Source organism: Rhinoraja longicauda, chromosome 9, assembly GCF_053455715.1.
Source record: "Rhinoraja longicauda isolate Sanriku21f chromosome 9, sRhiLon1.1, whole genome shotgun sequence".
Lineage (NCBI taxonomy): Eukaryota > Metazoa > Chordata > Chondrichthyes > Rajiformes > Arhynchobatidae > Rhinoraja > Rhinoraja longicauda.
In genome coordinates, this window is record NC_135961.1 from 9,096,224 (window position 1) to 9,109,253 (window position 13,030).

Consider the following 13,030-nt stretch of genomic DNA (forward strand, 5'->3'; position numbering starts at 1 on the left):
TTGCCAACGGTCTTCAATGGATCAAGCTTCCTTCAATCCATTCCCTGTCTGTTTTGGCAGCCTGTCCGGTTGTGAGCAAGCACGATTCATTCGCTCAGTGTTATTCTATTCCTTGGAGGAAGACCTGCTCTGCTGTTTATGTCTAGAAGCAGCCCAATTCAATACAAAACTATATATGATAATTTCTCAATTAATAATTATAATTATAAATAAAAATTATAAACAGAATTATAAATAAATTATAAATAAATTATAAATAATAAAATGATAAATGATCAAATGATCAGCCTTGATCATAGTGAATGGCGGTGCTGGCTTGAAGGGCCGAATGGCCTACTCCTGCACCTATTGTCTATTGTCTATTGACATTGTATTAGTTTCATTGTCGTCCTGCTTAGTTTCACTGTTTGTATCACTTGTTATCACCTTCTCCACAGCCAACAATGGACCATTGTGGGCTCCACTTTTCCATGATCATCGTTGCTGGCTTTGATCTCTCCTTTTGCATACCTTTCATTCATTTGTTTCTTTGTACCTATTCACATCTCTCAGACAGCATCTCTGGAGAAAAGATCTGAAGAAGGGTCTCGACCCAAAACATCACTTATTCCTTTTCTTCAGAGATGCTGCCCGGCCCTCTGAATTTCTCCTGCTTTTTGTGTCTGCCTTCGCCAAAAATGATCAAACATTTATTTCACCAACAACCAGATCTCTCACTTCAACTAAGAATAGGAAAACTCTACCAACTGTGTACAATTGCATCAGCAATCAGTGGAAATAAACAGGCAACAAACCTGTAAATATTTCATGATCCCTTTTAATAGCACTGGTGGAAAATCCAACTCCCTATTTAATGCGAAGTTGGAATAGGCTGTGACGTTCGAAATTGGCAACATTGGCATCCAATTTAGAGTGTGCACTGATTCACTTCACCAACTTGCTGCTTTACACATTGTCAGCGATTGAACATAAGCCCCTTTGACCAAGAATGTACCCAACGAATGGATGTGGAGAGGATGTTTCCATTAGTGGGAGAGTCTAGAACTAGAGGTCAGAGCCTCAGAATTAAAGGACGTTCTTTTTAGGAAGGAGGTGAGGAGAAATGTAATTAGTGAGAGGGTGGTAAATCTGTGGAATTATTTGGCACAGAAGGCCGTGGAGGCCAAGTCAGTGGATATTTTTAAGGCAGAGATAGATAGATTCTTGATTAGTACGGGTGTCAGGGTTTACGGGGAGAAGGCAGGAGAATGGGTCCAGACTGAAGAAGGGTCTCGACCCGAAACGTCACCCATTCCTTCTCTCCTGAGATGCTGCCTGACCTGCTGAGTTACTCCAACATTTTGTGTACATGGTAATGATAAATACAACTAATGATGCAATTAATAAAGACATCTGAAGTCATGCAAAGAAATACTGAAGTGTAATCGCAGAATAACTGAATGAGGTAGAGTTAAGAATAAGAGTACGTAGCAACACTTCCAGGAAGAGGTGTGAAAGTGGTGATTAGTTCAGGAGTCTTTCAGCAGTGGAGAAGAGGCTGTTTGAAGTCTGCAAATCTGTGCTTGCAAAGTCAGTATCTTCTCCCAGAAGGTAGAAGGGAGACAAAAGGAATGGACAGGGTGACAGGTATCCTTGACGATACCTCCAACCTTCCTAATGCAAAGCAAATTGTGAAGATGGATTGGGTGGAAGGAGGTGACCAGCTTGTAATGGACTGGGCATTGTTCACCACTCTGCAGCTACTGCCGGTCAGGAGCAGAGCTGTTGCCATACCAGGATGAGATGTATCCCCTCCAGAATACTTTCTTAATTTGTCTGCAGAAGTTGAAGAGGTGGCACAGCGGTGGAATTGCTGCCTTACAGCGCCAGAGACCCAGGATCGATACTGACTGCGGGTGATGTCTGTGTGGAGTTTGTACCTTCTCCCCGTGACCGCATGGGTTTTCTTTCGGAGCTCCGGTTTCCTCCCAGACTCCAAAGACATACCGACTGTTACAATTTGTTTCGTTCGGTTGTTGTTGTTTAAATTAATTAAATTATTGCATCGTATGGGAGGCGCATTCCCAATCTCGTTGTACCCCTGTACAATGACAATAAAGATATATTGTATTGTATTATACGAAAATAACTGCAGATGCTGGTACAAATTGATTTATTCACAAAATGCTGGAGTAACTCAGCAGGTCAGGCAGCATCTCGGGAGAGAAGGAATGGGTGACGTTTCGGGTCGAGACCCTTCTTCAGACTGATGTCGGGGGTGGGACAAAGGAAGGATATAGGTGGAGACAGGAAGATAGAGGGAGAGTAGGAGGGCAGGAGAAATCACAGAGGGGGAGCAGCGAGAGAGCATGTTGCTAAACTCTCGTCGAAGAGAGGAGGAGAACTTCTTCAAAGTGGACATACCTCGAAGAGAAATCGCAGTGGAGCAACCAGTAGTATACGAAAATAACTGCAGATGCTGGTACAAATTGATTTATTCACAAAATTATAGGCTAATTGTTTATAGGCTAATTGGCTTGGTAAAATTGTCAATTTTCTTTAATGTGTAGGTTGGTGTTAGTTCGTGGGAATCGCTGGACTCGGAGGGGCAAATCTCTGTGCTGTATCTCTGAACTGAACTGAACTAAGAGAATTTTATGGACATGCCACATCTGAGAAACTAAATATGCTGATGCACTTTTCTTGATCACTGCATCAGTGTGAAGGAATCGGTTTAGGTTGCTGTTGGCATGGATGCCTAGGAACATGTAGCTGTTGAACATCTCTGTTGATGAGGACAGAGTTGACTCACCATCCTGCCACTCATCCTCCACCCCTGGCATCTTTAGGTCAATAACCAGCTCTTTCATCTTGTTAACATTAAAGGTTAAACTTCTATGAAGGTTTAAAAAGGTTTAAATGTGGAGGGGGAAATTCCCCTGGTAGGTTATCTAAGCCAAGAATGAATTTAGACCTAAATAAATTTCACTGTACCTCGCTCGGTACATGTGAGAAATAAAGTATCATATAAACCTAGGAGGAGTTGCTGGTCTATTGGTGTGTGTAGGGTAGTATTAACGTGCGGGGATCGTTGGTCGGCACGGACACGTGGGCCGAAGGGCCTGCTTCTCCACTGTATCTCTAAACTAAACTGAACTAAAGAGAAATGTGGGGGGGGTGGTGGAATTAAAAAACATATTTGGAAAGCAAAGAAGCAGCACAAAGGCGCACAAGGTAACTCAATCACTCTGGTATAGAGTGCTGGTGTCAGATGTCAGATATTCCATGTAAATAATATGCCAACAGATAATCTCTGTGGAAATGACACACTGATGTCCGATCCCCATGAAATGAGCAGGCCAACAACTGCTCTAAATGGCATGGACACGCTGGCATCTGTTCTCCATCGAAATATTGTGCTGACAGCCTATTTGCAAAGAATGGCCAGGCCAATATCTGCTCAACGAGGAATGGCTTTGCCAACAAATGCTCGTGATGGAATGGTCACGCTGACATCCGATCACCATGGATGCTAATACCGACGCTGGACAACAAGGGAATGGTTTCGCTTTGACCCGATCAATACAGAAGAGCAATGCGATTGTCTGACCTCCATGGGATCATCACACCGATAATTTCATGGATCGCCCTTACAGAAATCTGATCTGTATGGAATGGTCATGCTAAGATGTGGTCCCATTGCATAGCCATTCCACAATCTCATCTCCATGGCATGCTCATACCAACATTGTAAACACCTGGAATATTTGCGCTGAAGAGTGATCTTCATTGAATAGATATGCCGACATATGGACAAAATTAAATGTCCTTGCCGCTATTAAATCCCCATGTATCGGCTAAGCCCACATCCGATCATTGTGCCAACGTCTGATCTCAGTGCCAGCACCACGCCTCCCATAAAATTATCATGTCAACATCGGCTAAGGGAATGGCCCACTATCTTGATATCAGAACGAGATTGAATAAAGAGGTCTCAGCTGAGATATTATACTTGACACAAACAATTTGCCTGCGTTCCTATGTTTCTCAAGATTTGGTTTCCTTTATTGTTGTTTACCATTTTCTTTGACAGTTATCAACAAAATCTTTTCCACAGATGCAACAACGTTAGGCGGTAGGTGGACACATGTCCAGTGTTTCCTCTCTCACTGAGAAAGTCATAGAAGATTAATAACCTCATTCTTGCAGCAGGAGATTACCTGGTAGCAAATTGTACATCAGGATCCAGTGGGAATTTGTTGTCTAGGTCACGTGTCATTCTATCAGCCTCAATTTAGACAGCCCCACCCCCCTTTTGATTTCTCTCTACCTGTCAATTGAATTTTCTCTGAGTCGGTTTCTTCAATAACTTCTGTCTTTCCTCGGTATCAATCAACTTCTTACAGTTTCTTCTTGAGATGGATCGGCCTACCATAATAAGCCAGACCCCCGAGATGTCAATGCCCTCTTCCCTTGCTTGATATAGCTTGACTGCAGCTGCTCAAATAGATATGGCCCTGCTAAATTTACCCTTACCAAGATTTGGAGAGATCAGGCTTAAATTCAGAAAACTTCATCAGTTCTGGACAGATCAAAGAATTAAGTGTCAGGGTTCTCCGTAAGTAAGAATTTGGACATGGCCCATTTTTACATGCTCCCACCAGAAGGACCAGGACGCATGCAAAATTGCAGTCTTTGCCACAATTTATTCAACCAGGACTTCCTAATACGATTCTGATTGAGGTATTTGAAGATATTTATTCACTCAGCAGGTCAGGCAGCATCTCAGGAGAGAAGGAATGGGTGACGTTTCGGGTCGAGACCCTTCTTCAGACTGATGTCATGGGGGCGGGACAAAAGAAGGATGTAGGTGGAGACAGGGAGATGTGGGAAGGAGGAGGGGAAGAGAGGGACAGAGGAACTATCTAAACTTGGAGAAGTCAATGTTCATACCACTGGGCTGCAAGCTGCCCAGGCAAAATATGAGGTGCTGTTCCTCCAATTTCCAGTGGGCCTCACTATGGCACTGGAGGAGGCCCATGACAGAAAGCTCAGACTGGGAATGGGAGGGGGAGTTGAAGTGCTCGGCCACTGGGAGATCAGTTTGGTCAATGCAGACCGAGCACAGGTGTTGAGCGAAGCTGCAGACAGAAGTTGAGCGAAGTTTTGAAGAAGTAACCAAAAAGGTGGTGGGCAAAGCCGTAGATGTTATCTCTATGGACTTCAGAAAGGTATTTGATAAGGTTTTTTTTTTTTTTTAGAGATACAGTGCGGAAACAGGCCCTTCGGCCCACCGGGTCCGCGCCGCCCAGCGATCCCCGCACATTAACACTATCCTACACACACTAGGGACAATTTTTACATTTGCCCAGCGAATTAACCTACATACCTGTACGTCTTTGGAGTGTGGGAGGAAACCGAAAATCTCGGAGAAAACCCACGCAGGTCACGGGGAGAATGTACAAACTCCGTACAGACGGCGCCCGTAGTCAGGATCGAACCTGAGTCTCCGGCGCTGCATTCGCTGTAAGGCAGCAACTCTACTGCCACGCCACAATGCCACCCTACATGGTTCTACATGGTAGGCTGCCCTGGAAGGTTAGACCGCATGGGTTCCACTGAACATCAGCTGACTGGATAGAGAATTGGCTTCATGGAAGGAAACAAATTGGGGAAAGTTGTTGTTCGGACTGGAGGCCTGTGACTGGTGGCGTGCCTTAGGGATTGATGACCTTAGGGATTGGTATTGGGCCCATTTGCTGTTTATTGTTTATATCAACGATCTGGATGAGAATTCTCTGCCTCAGAAGGCAGTTGAGGCCAATTCTCTGAATACATTCAAGAGAGAGCTAGATAGAGCTCTTAAGGATAGCGGAGTCAGGGGGTATGGGGAGAAGGCAGGAACGGGGTACTGATTGAGAATGATCAGCCATGATCACATTGAATGGCGGTGCTGGCTTGAAGGGCCGAATGGCCTACTCCTGCACCTATTGTCTATTGTAGTAGGCATCATTAATAAGTGTGCAGATGACACTAAAGTGGAAGGTGGCATAAATAGTGAAGATGGTTATCAAAACTTACAGCAGGATCTTGATCAGCTGGACAGGTGGGCTGAGGAATGGTTAATGGAGGTTTATGCAGACAGTGCAATGTGTTGCATTTTGGCAGTACTTTCATAGTGAATGGCAGGGCTCTGGGGAGTGCAGTTCCTTGAAAGTGAGGTCACCCTTGAAAGTGTGGTGAAGAAGGCTTTCAGTACATTAAAACACAGAACAGTACAGCACAAAAACAGGCCAAACATAATGCCAAGCCATTGGTGAGGCTGGCATTTGGACTATTGTGTTCAGTTTTGGTCACCCTGCTATAGGAAGGATGTTGTTCAGTTGGAAAGAATGCAGAGAAGATTTATAAGGATGTTTCCATGACTTGAATGGCCTGTGCATTGGGAAAGGTTGTGCAGGCTAGTACTTTCTTCCTTGGAGCGCAGGAGGATAAGGGGTGATCTTATAGAGGTGTGTAAGATCATTAGGAGAATGATTAGACAGGATAAATGCACAGAGTCTTTTACCCAGGGAAGGGGAATCAAGAACCAGAGGATGTAGGTTTAAGATGAGAGGGGAAAGATTTAATAGGAAACTGAGGGGCAACTTTTTCACACAGAGTGTGGTGGGTATATTGAATAAGCCGTCAGAGGAGGTAGTTGATGCAGGTACTATAACAACATTTAAAAGACATTTGAACGGCTACATGGATAGGAAAGGTTTATAGGGATATGAGCCAAATGTGGGCAAGTGGGATTAGTGTAGATGGGGCATCTTGGTAGGCATGAGGCCAAGTGGCTGATATCTTGGTTCTGTGAATAATACAAAGTGACAAGCAGCAAACATACACACACAGACCAACAAGTGCGTTAAGCATCAAATTGGATCAGGATGGACAAACGATATTTTTCGCAATCGTGTCAAGAGAAATCGAAAGTAAATCCAAAATTGGCCTTTATCTCAAGTGCGCTGAAAAAAAGAGCTGCTTCAGTTGTATTAGGGGGCTATGACCTGATTCAATAGGGGATACTATATTGTTTTAGCCCCTTTGCTGCTGGTGCAGGAGTTAACAGGCTTATATTCCCCTCAACATAAGGCAGCAATTTACCGCTGCGCCACCGTGCCGCTCCAATGGTGGGGGAATTCAACATTTCTACTATCCTTTGGTTGTAATGAGCCTGTTATGAATTTAAGATAAAGCTTCCCTACTGTTGATTTCCCCACGTCGGGAGTAATTCCAATCTAACAAATCCGTTAAAAATGTTACTCACCGTCATCAGATCACCTACAGGTCCCTTATGTTGAGGGGAATATAAGCCTGTTAACTCCTGCACCAGCAGCAAAGGGCCAAAAGATCTGATGACGGTGAGTAACATTTTTAACGGATTTGTTAGATTGGAATTACTCCCGACGTGGGGAAATCAACAGTAGGGAAGCTTTATCTTAAATTCATAACAGGCTCATTACTAAAAATAAATAAACAGCAGTGAATGCTGGTCCAAATGGAGTTTACAGGACTGAAACAACTAGACTTTTATTAGGTTGCAGCATCAGGTACAAATTACGTCATGATCTCATTAAATCGCAAGTGGTCTTGAGGGGAAGCATTGCCCAGTTTTATTCAAATATTCCCATGCCTGACACTTTCCCTTTGCAAATAAGGTACAAATGGCTGTTTGAGTTCTCTACCACGACATTCATTTTACCTGTGGTAGCTTGCATGAACTGTGCCTTAAATTAGACCGGCGGAATACCTGGGGTAAATAATCTGATTGACCATGGAGTAGGAATAGGAATAGCTGAACTCAATGATTAGCATTTCCATTGCCATCGAACCCTGCAAGCCATCTCACTAGCTCAAGTACAAATGCATATACACTGAAAACAAGCGGTAGAGGTGCTGCCTTACAGCGCCAGAGACCTGGTTTCGATCCTGACTATGGGTGCTGTAAGAAAATAACTGCAGAGGCTGGTACAAATCGAAGGTATTTATTCACAAAATGCTGGACTAACTCAGCAGGTCAGGCAGCATCTCAGGAGAGAAGGAATGGGTGACGTTTCGGGTCGAGACCCTTCTTCCGACTTTTTTTTTTTTTCAATCTGAAATTTTGTTTGTTATTTGCAGTTCCATTCATTTACTTAAAGTACATATTAACATTTACAAACATTTATCCACAGAGGCATGTGAAGTTATTTTTCATATTTACAGGGGCGGCACAGTGGCGCAGCGGGTGGAGCTGCTGCCTAGCAGCGCCAAGGTTCCGGGTTCGATCCTGACCTCTTTTTTTTTTTTTTTTTTTAATATAAAAGTTATGGGTGCTGTCTGTATGGAGTTTGTACATTCTCCACGTGACCTGCGTGGGTTTTCTCTGGGTGTTCCTGTTTCCTCCCACACTCCAAAGACATACTGGTTTGTAGGTTAATTGACTTCGGTGAAATTGTCAATTGTCCCCGGGTGTGCGTAGCGTAGTGTAGTGTGAGCGTGCGGGGATCGCCGATCGGTGCAGACATGGTGGGCCAAAGGGCCTGTTTCTGTGCCATATCTCTAAATTAAAATCTAAACCGAACAAAGAAAAATGAACTGAACAAAATGATGAAATGGTGAAAATTCTGTCAACGAAGATGGAGAAGAAAAGCACATGAAATACCAAGTGCTAGAAATTTAAAATAACATTAGTTAACACTCAGGTGAGCAGGCAGCATCGGTGGAGGGAATAAAAATGAGTCAATATTTCAAGTCAATGATCTTCATTTGGAAAGTAAGTTTTGTATCTCCACTGCAACCTCAGCTCACCCCAACCCCTGATTGTTTTGTTCCATATTTATCGAGATTCCCCAGAGATAGGATACCAATACTGCAGTATTAAACCAGAAAAATATAAACCAAAAGTTAATGCTGTAACGTTGGACATTGCTTCTTCAATAAGTCCCCAACGGTGCGTAGAAAATGAAACCAGAATGATGTGGTATATTTCTAATACAAATTTTATTTCTTAATACAACTGCTGAAGTGTTTCTGTATTACATGAACCACCCGAACTAAATCAAATCCATAGGTCAATCTCTGAAGCAGCAGTCTTCAGATAACAAAGTCCTGTTCTGTGATTCTGTTCAATATATTAAGGTTGATTCACTCGGACATATGTAAGATGTGATACATTAATCTGGGCTATTTCAATTTCTAAGGCTGGGACTATAAAATTGGCATGCCTGCATATCTAATTTTTTTTTAATATCTGATTTATGCACCCATCTGATGCGTGGACTGTGTGGTATTGTGTATGCATCTGCCATATTAACAATGGGTTGCATCAGTGCTCAAATCTTATCTCGTTAAATCGGACAAATGTAGCTTCTCCGAAGGAAGGAATTAACAGCCCAGACAGTTGAGGAAGTAAATTCTAATCCTGTTTGTAAGGTGTTTTATGGTTTTCTGCCGTATGATTAAGGTCACAAAGCACAGCCCTTATAGGTTCGGCTAATTTGATTGTGACCGTACAACGGCACAGAACTTTCCTGCTAGTGAAGTGCATACTAATTATCTGATTTGTCCTTGGCAGCGACCTTGACAGGTCACTGAGCAGTTGTGATCCGTCACTGACTTCTAATCATGTATTATCGTCAGGGTGAGTCGGAGTGGCACCCTAAGCTTTCTGTCTTTACAGTGATGTGGCACTGTAATTACCATATGCCAAGTAGATACACACAGACTGAATTAAGTAATCATAGTGATTGCCTTCAAAATTGTCCTTCATTTTTTTTTTCCCCCCGCAGTGTTTCTCTGCAATTTAAAATTTTAAAGTGCAAAAGTGGTCAATAAAGAACAGGACAACAATTTAGAGAAAGGAATGCTTGCCTTATTCCGCTCTTATCACGTGACAAATCATCACCATTCGCCAGATGCACTTGTTTGTGAAAGCTTTTTGGTTTCAGGAAATCAGCTCTGCGATAAGATATCTTCCCCAGGTGACAAAAATAATGTGTTTTTGTATGTGTGTCTGTGTGTGACAGTGTCTGTGTGAGAGTGTGTGACAGTGTCTGTGTGAGAGTGTGTGACAGTGTGTGTGAGTGTGTGTGTGACAGTGTCTGTGTGAGTGTGTGTATGTGTCTGTGTGTGAGTGTGTGAGAGTGTGTGTATGTGTCTGTGTGTGAGTGTATGAGTGTGTGTGTGTGTGAGAGAGAGTGTGTGTGTGTGTGAGAGAGTGTGTGTGTGTGTGTGTGTGTGTGTGTGTGTGTGAGTGTGTGAGTGTGTGTGTGAGTGTGTGTGTGTGTGAGTGTGTGTGAGAGTGTGTGTGAGTGTGTGTGTGTGTGAGTGTGTGAGTGTGTATGTATGTGTCTGTGTGTCTGTGTGTGTGTGTGTGTGTGTATGTTTGTGTGTGTGTGTGTGTGTATGTGTCTGTGTGTGTGTGTGTGTGTGAGTGTATGTGTCTGTGTGTGTGTGTGTGTGAGAGTGTGTGACAGTGTGTGTGTGTGTGTGTGTGTGAGTGTGTGTGTGTCAGTGTGTGTGAGAGTGTGTGTGTGTGTGTGTGTGTGTGAGAGTGTGTGAGTGTGTGAGAGTATGTGTATGTGTCTGTGTGTGAGTGTGTGAGCGTGTGTGAGCGTGTGTGTGAGTGTGTGTGTGAGTGTGTGTGTGAGTGTGTGTGAGTGTGTGTGAGAGTGTGTGTGAGCGTGTGTGAGAGCGTGTGTGAGTGTGTGTGTGAGTGTGTGTGTGAGTGTGTGTGAGAGTGTGTGTGAGTGTGTGTGTGTGTGAGAGTGTGTGTGAGAGTGTCTGCGTGTGAGTGTGCCAGTGTATAAAAATGATAGCTATGTTTGACTCCTATTCATCAACTCCAGCTCTACTTTGTACGAAGGGTCTCAACCTGAAATGTCACCCATTCCTTCCCTCCAGAGATGCTGCCTGTCCCGCCAAGTTACTCCAGCTTTTTGTGTCTATCTTCTGCTTTCAACATCATTATCCCAACCAACCTCATCTCCAGACCCATTGAACTTGGAGTCAGTACTCAACTGCACGGCAACTGGATCCTCGACTGCCTGACCAACAGACCACAATCAGCGAGGATAGGTGACAAATAATCCTCAAGCCTCAGCCCCCTTCTATACTCCTTGTGCACTCATGACAGTGTGACCAAATACCAATCCAAATATCAATTTACAAGTTCACAGATGGCACCACTGTAGTGGGCCAGATATCAAATAATGATGAGACAGAATACAGAAAGGAGATTGAGAATCTCATTACCTGGTGCCAAGGCAACAATGTCAGCAAGACAAAGGAGATTGTGACTGAGTGTGTGAGTGTGTGTGAGAGAGTATGTGTGAGTGTGTGTATGAGTGTGTGTGTGTGTGAGTGTTTGTGAGAGAGTGTGAGAGAGTGTGTGTGAGTGTGTGTGAGTGTCTGTGTGAGTGTGGTGTGTGAGTGTGTGTGAGAGTGTGTGTGTGTGTGTGTGTGTGTGAGTGAGTATATGTGTGTGTGTGTGTGTGCGCGTGTGCGCGTGTGAATGTGTCTGTGTCCATGTGTGAGAGTGTCTGTGTCTGTGTTTGAGTGTGTGCGTGAGAATGCGAGTGTCTGTGTGTGCGTGTCTGTGTGCGTGTGTGCGCGCGTCTGTGTGTGTCTGAGTCTGTGACATGTGTGCGTGTGTCTGTGTGCCTGTGCGCGAATGAGAGAGTGCGCGTGTGAGAGTGTGCGCGCGTGAGAGTGTGCGCGTGTGCGAGAGTGTCTGTGTGTGAGAGTGTGCGCATGCACACGTGCGTCCGTGCATGTGTGAGTGGGAGGGGGTGTAGTTGGTAGTGGTGTGTGGGGGGGAGATGGTGGTGGGTGGTAGGAGGCTCATGACATATACAAGAATAATGGCCAAATCTATCAAGTTTGATTAGGCCTAGGATAATGAAGTACTGCATTGTATTCCTGGCAGGGACAATGAACACAGGCGCCGAGATCTGTAAATGTGCTGTTCTCTTTGCAAGGAATCAGCAGCAGCCAGCAGGGAGCTGGTAGATAATTACACAGTATTTGTGCAATTTCAGGAAGCTCCCCATACAGGTTGAATGCTTGCAGTATATTAAAAGGCAGTGCAGTGAAATGTTTTTAATGAATATTTTTGTCAGAGAGAGCAACCGTTTGAGCGATTTTTGTGCAAAGAGTAAGAGGTGGAAAATCACTGCCAAAATATCTTTTTATGTTTGATGCTATTCATGGATTTATGAGATTAATCCCCTGCATTAATAGAATCAGAAACTTTGTTTTTGGCAATAATCATAAATATTATTTAAAATGTACTACGTGCAATAGGTGAATGTTTGGAGAATCAACTATCCCCACCATTGTTCAGTTTGTATCAGAGCATCGATGAAACTTGTCCTCTCCAAATGTTTAATATAAGGTAGTTCCCCACAGGATTGGTATAAATACAGAAAAATAACAGGAAGAATCACTACTGAACACAAATTAACAAAAGTTAACTCCATTTATGTTTTCTGTTTGAGATATTAGCACAAGGTTGATAGTTGATACTAAACCCTGTTTTTATTTATGCAGTCAGTAATTGTGTAGTCACTTCCAGTAGAGTAAAGCCTGATTATATGAAACTTCTGTGTCCAAACACAGCATAACAAGAATCTGCTGCTTTTTCAAAATAGTTTTATTCATCAATCGTTCAGCCGACATAAAGCAAAATGCATTTTCTACATACATTTGTGAGCACTAGACAACCTTCAATGTTGCTTGCAATCATACAAGTTAAAATGAAATCTCACAATCATTTGCCCTTGATCCATTTCAGTTTGACTATCGCCACATCATGTCCATGGCTGATGCCCTCTCCTTGGCCTTGCACTCATCCCTGGAACACCTGTATAAAAATGATAGCTATGTTTGACTCCTATTCATCAACTCCAGCTCTACTTTCAACGAAGGGTCTCAACCCGAAACGTCACCCATTCCTTCTCTCCAGAGATGCTGCCTGTCCCGCCGAGTTACTCCAGCTTTTTGTGTCTATCTTCTGCTTTCAACA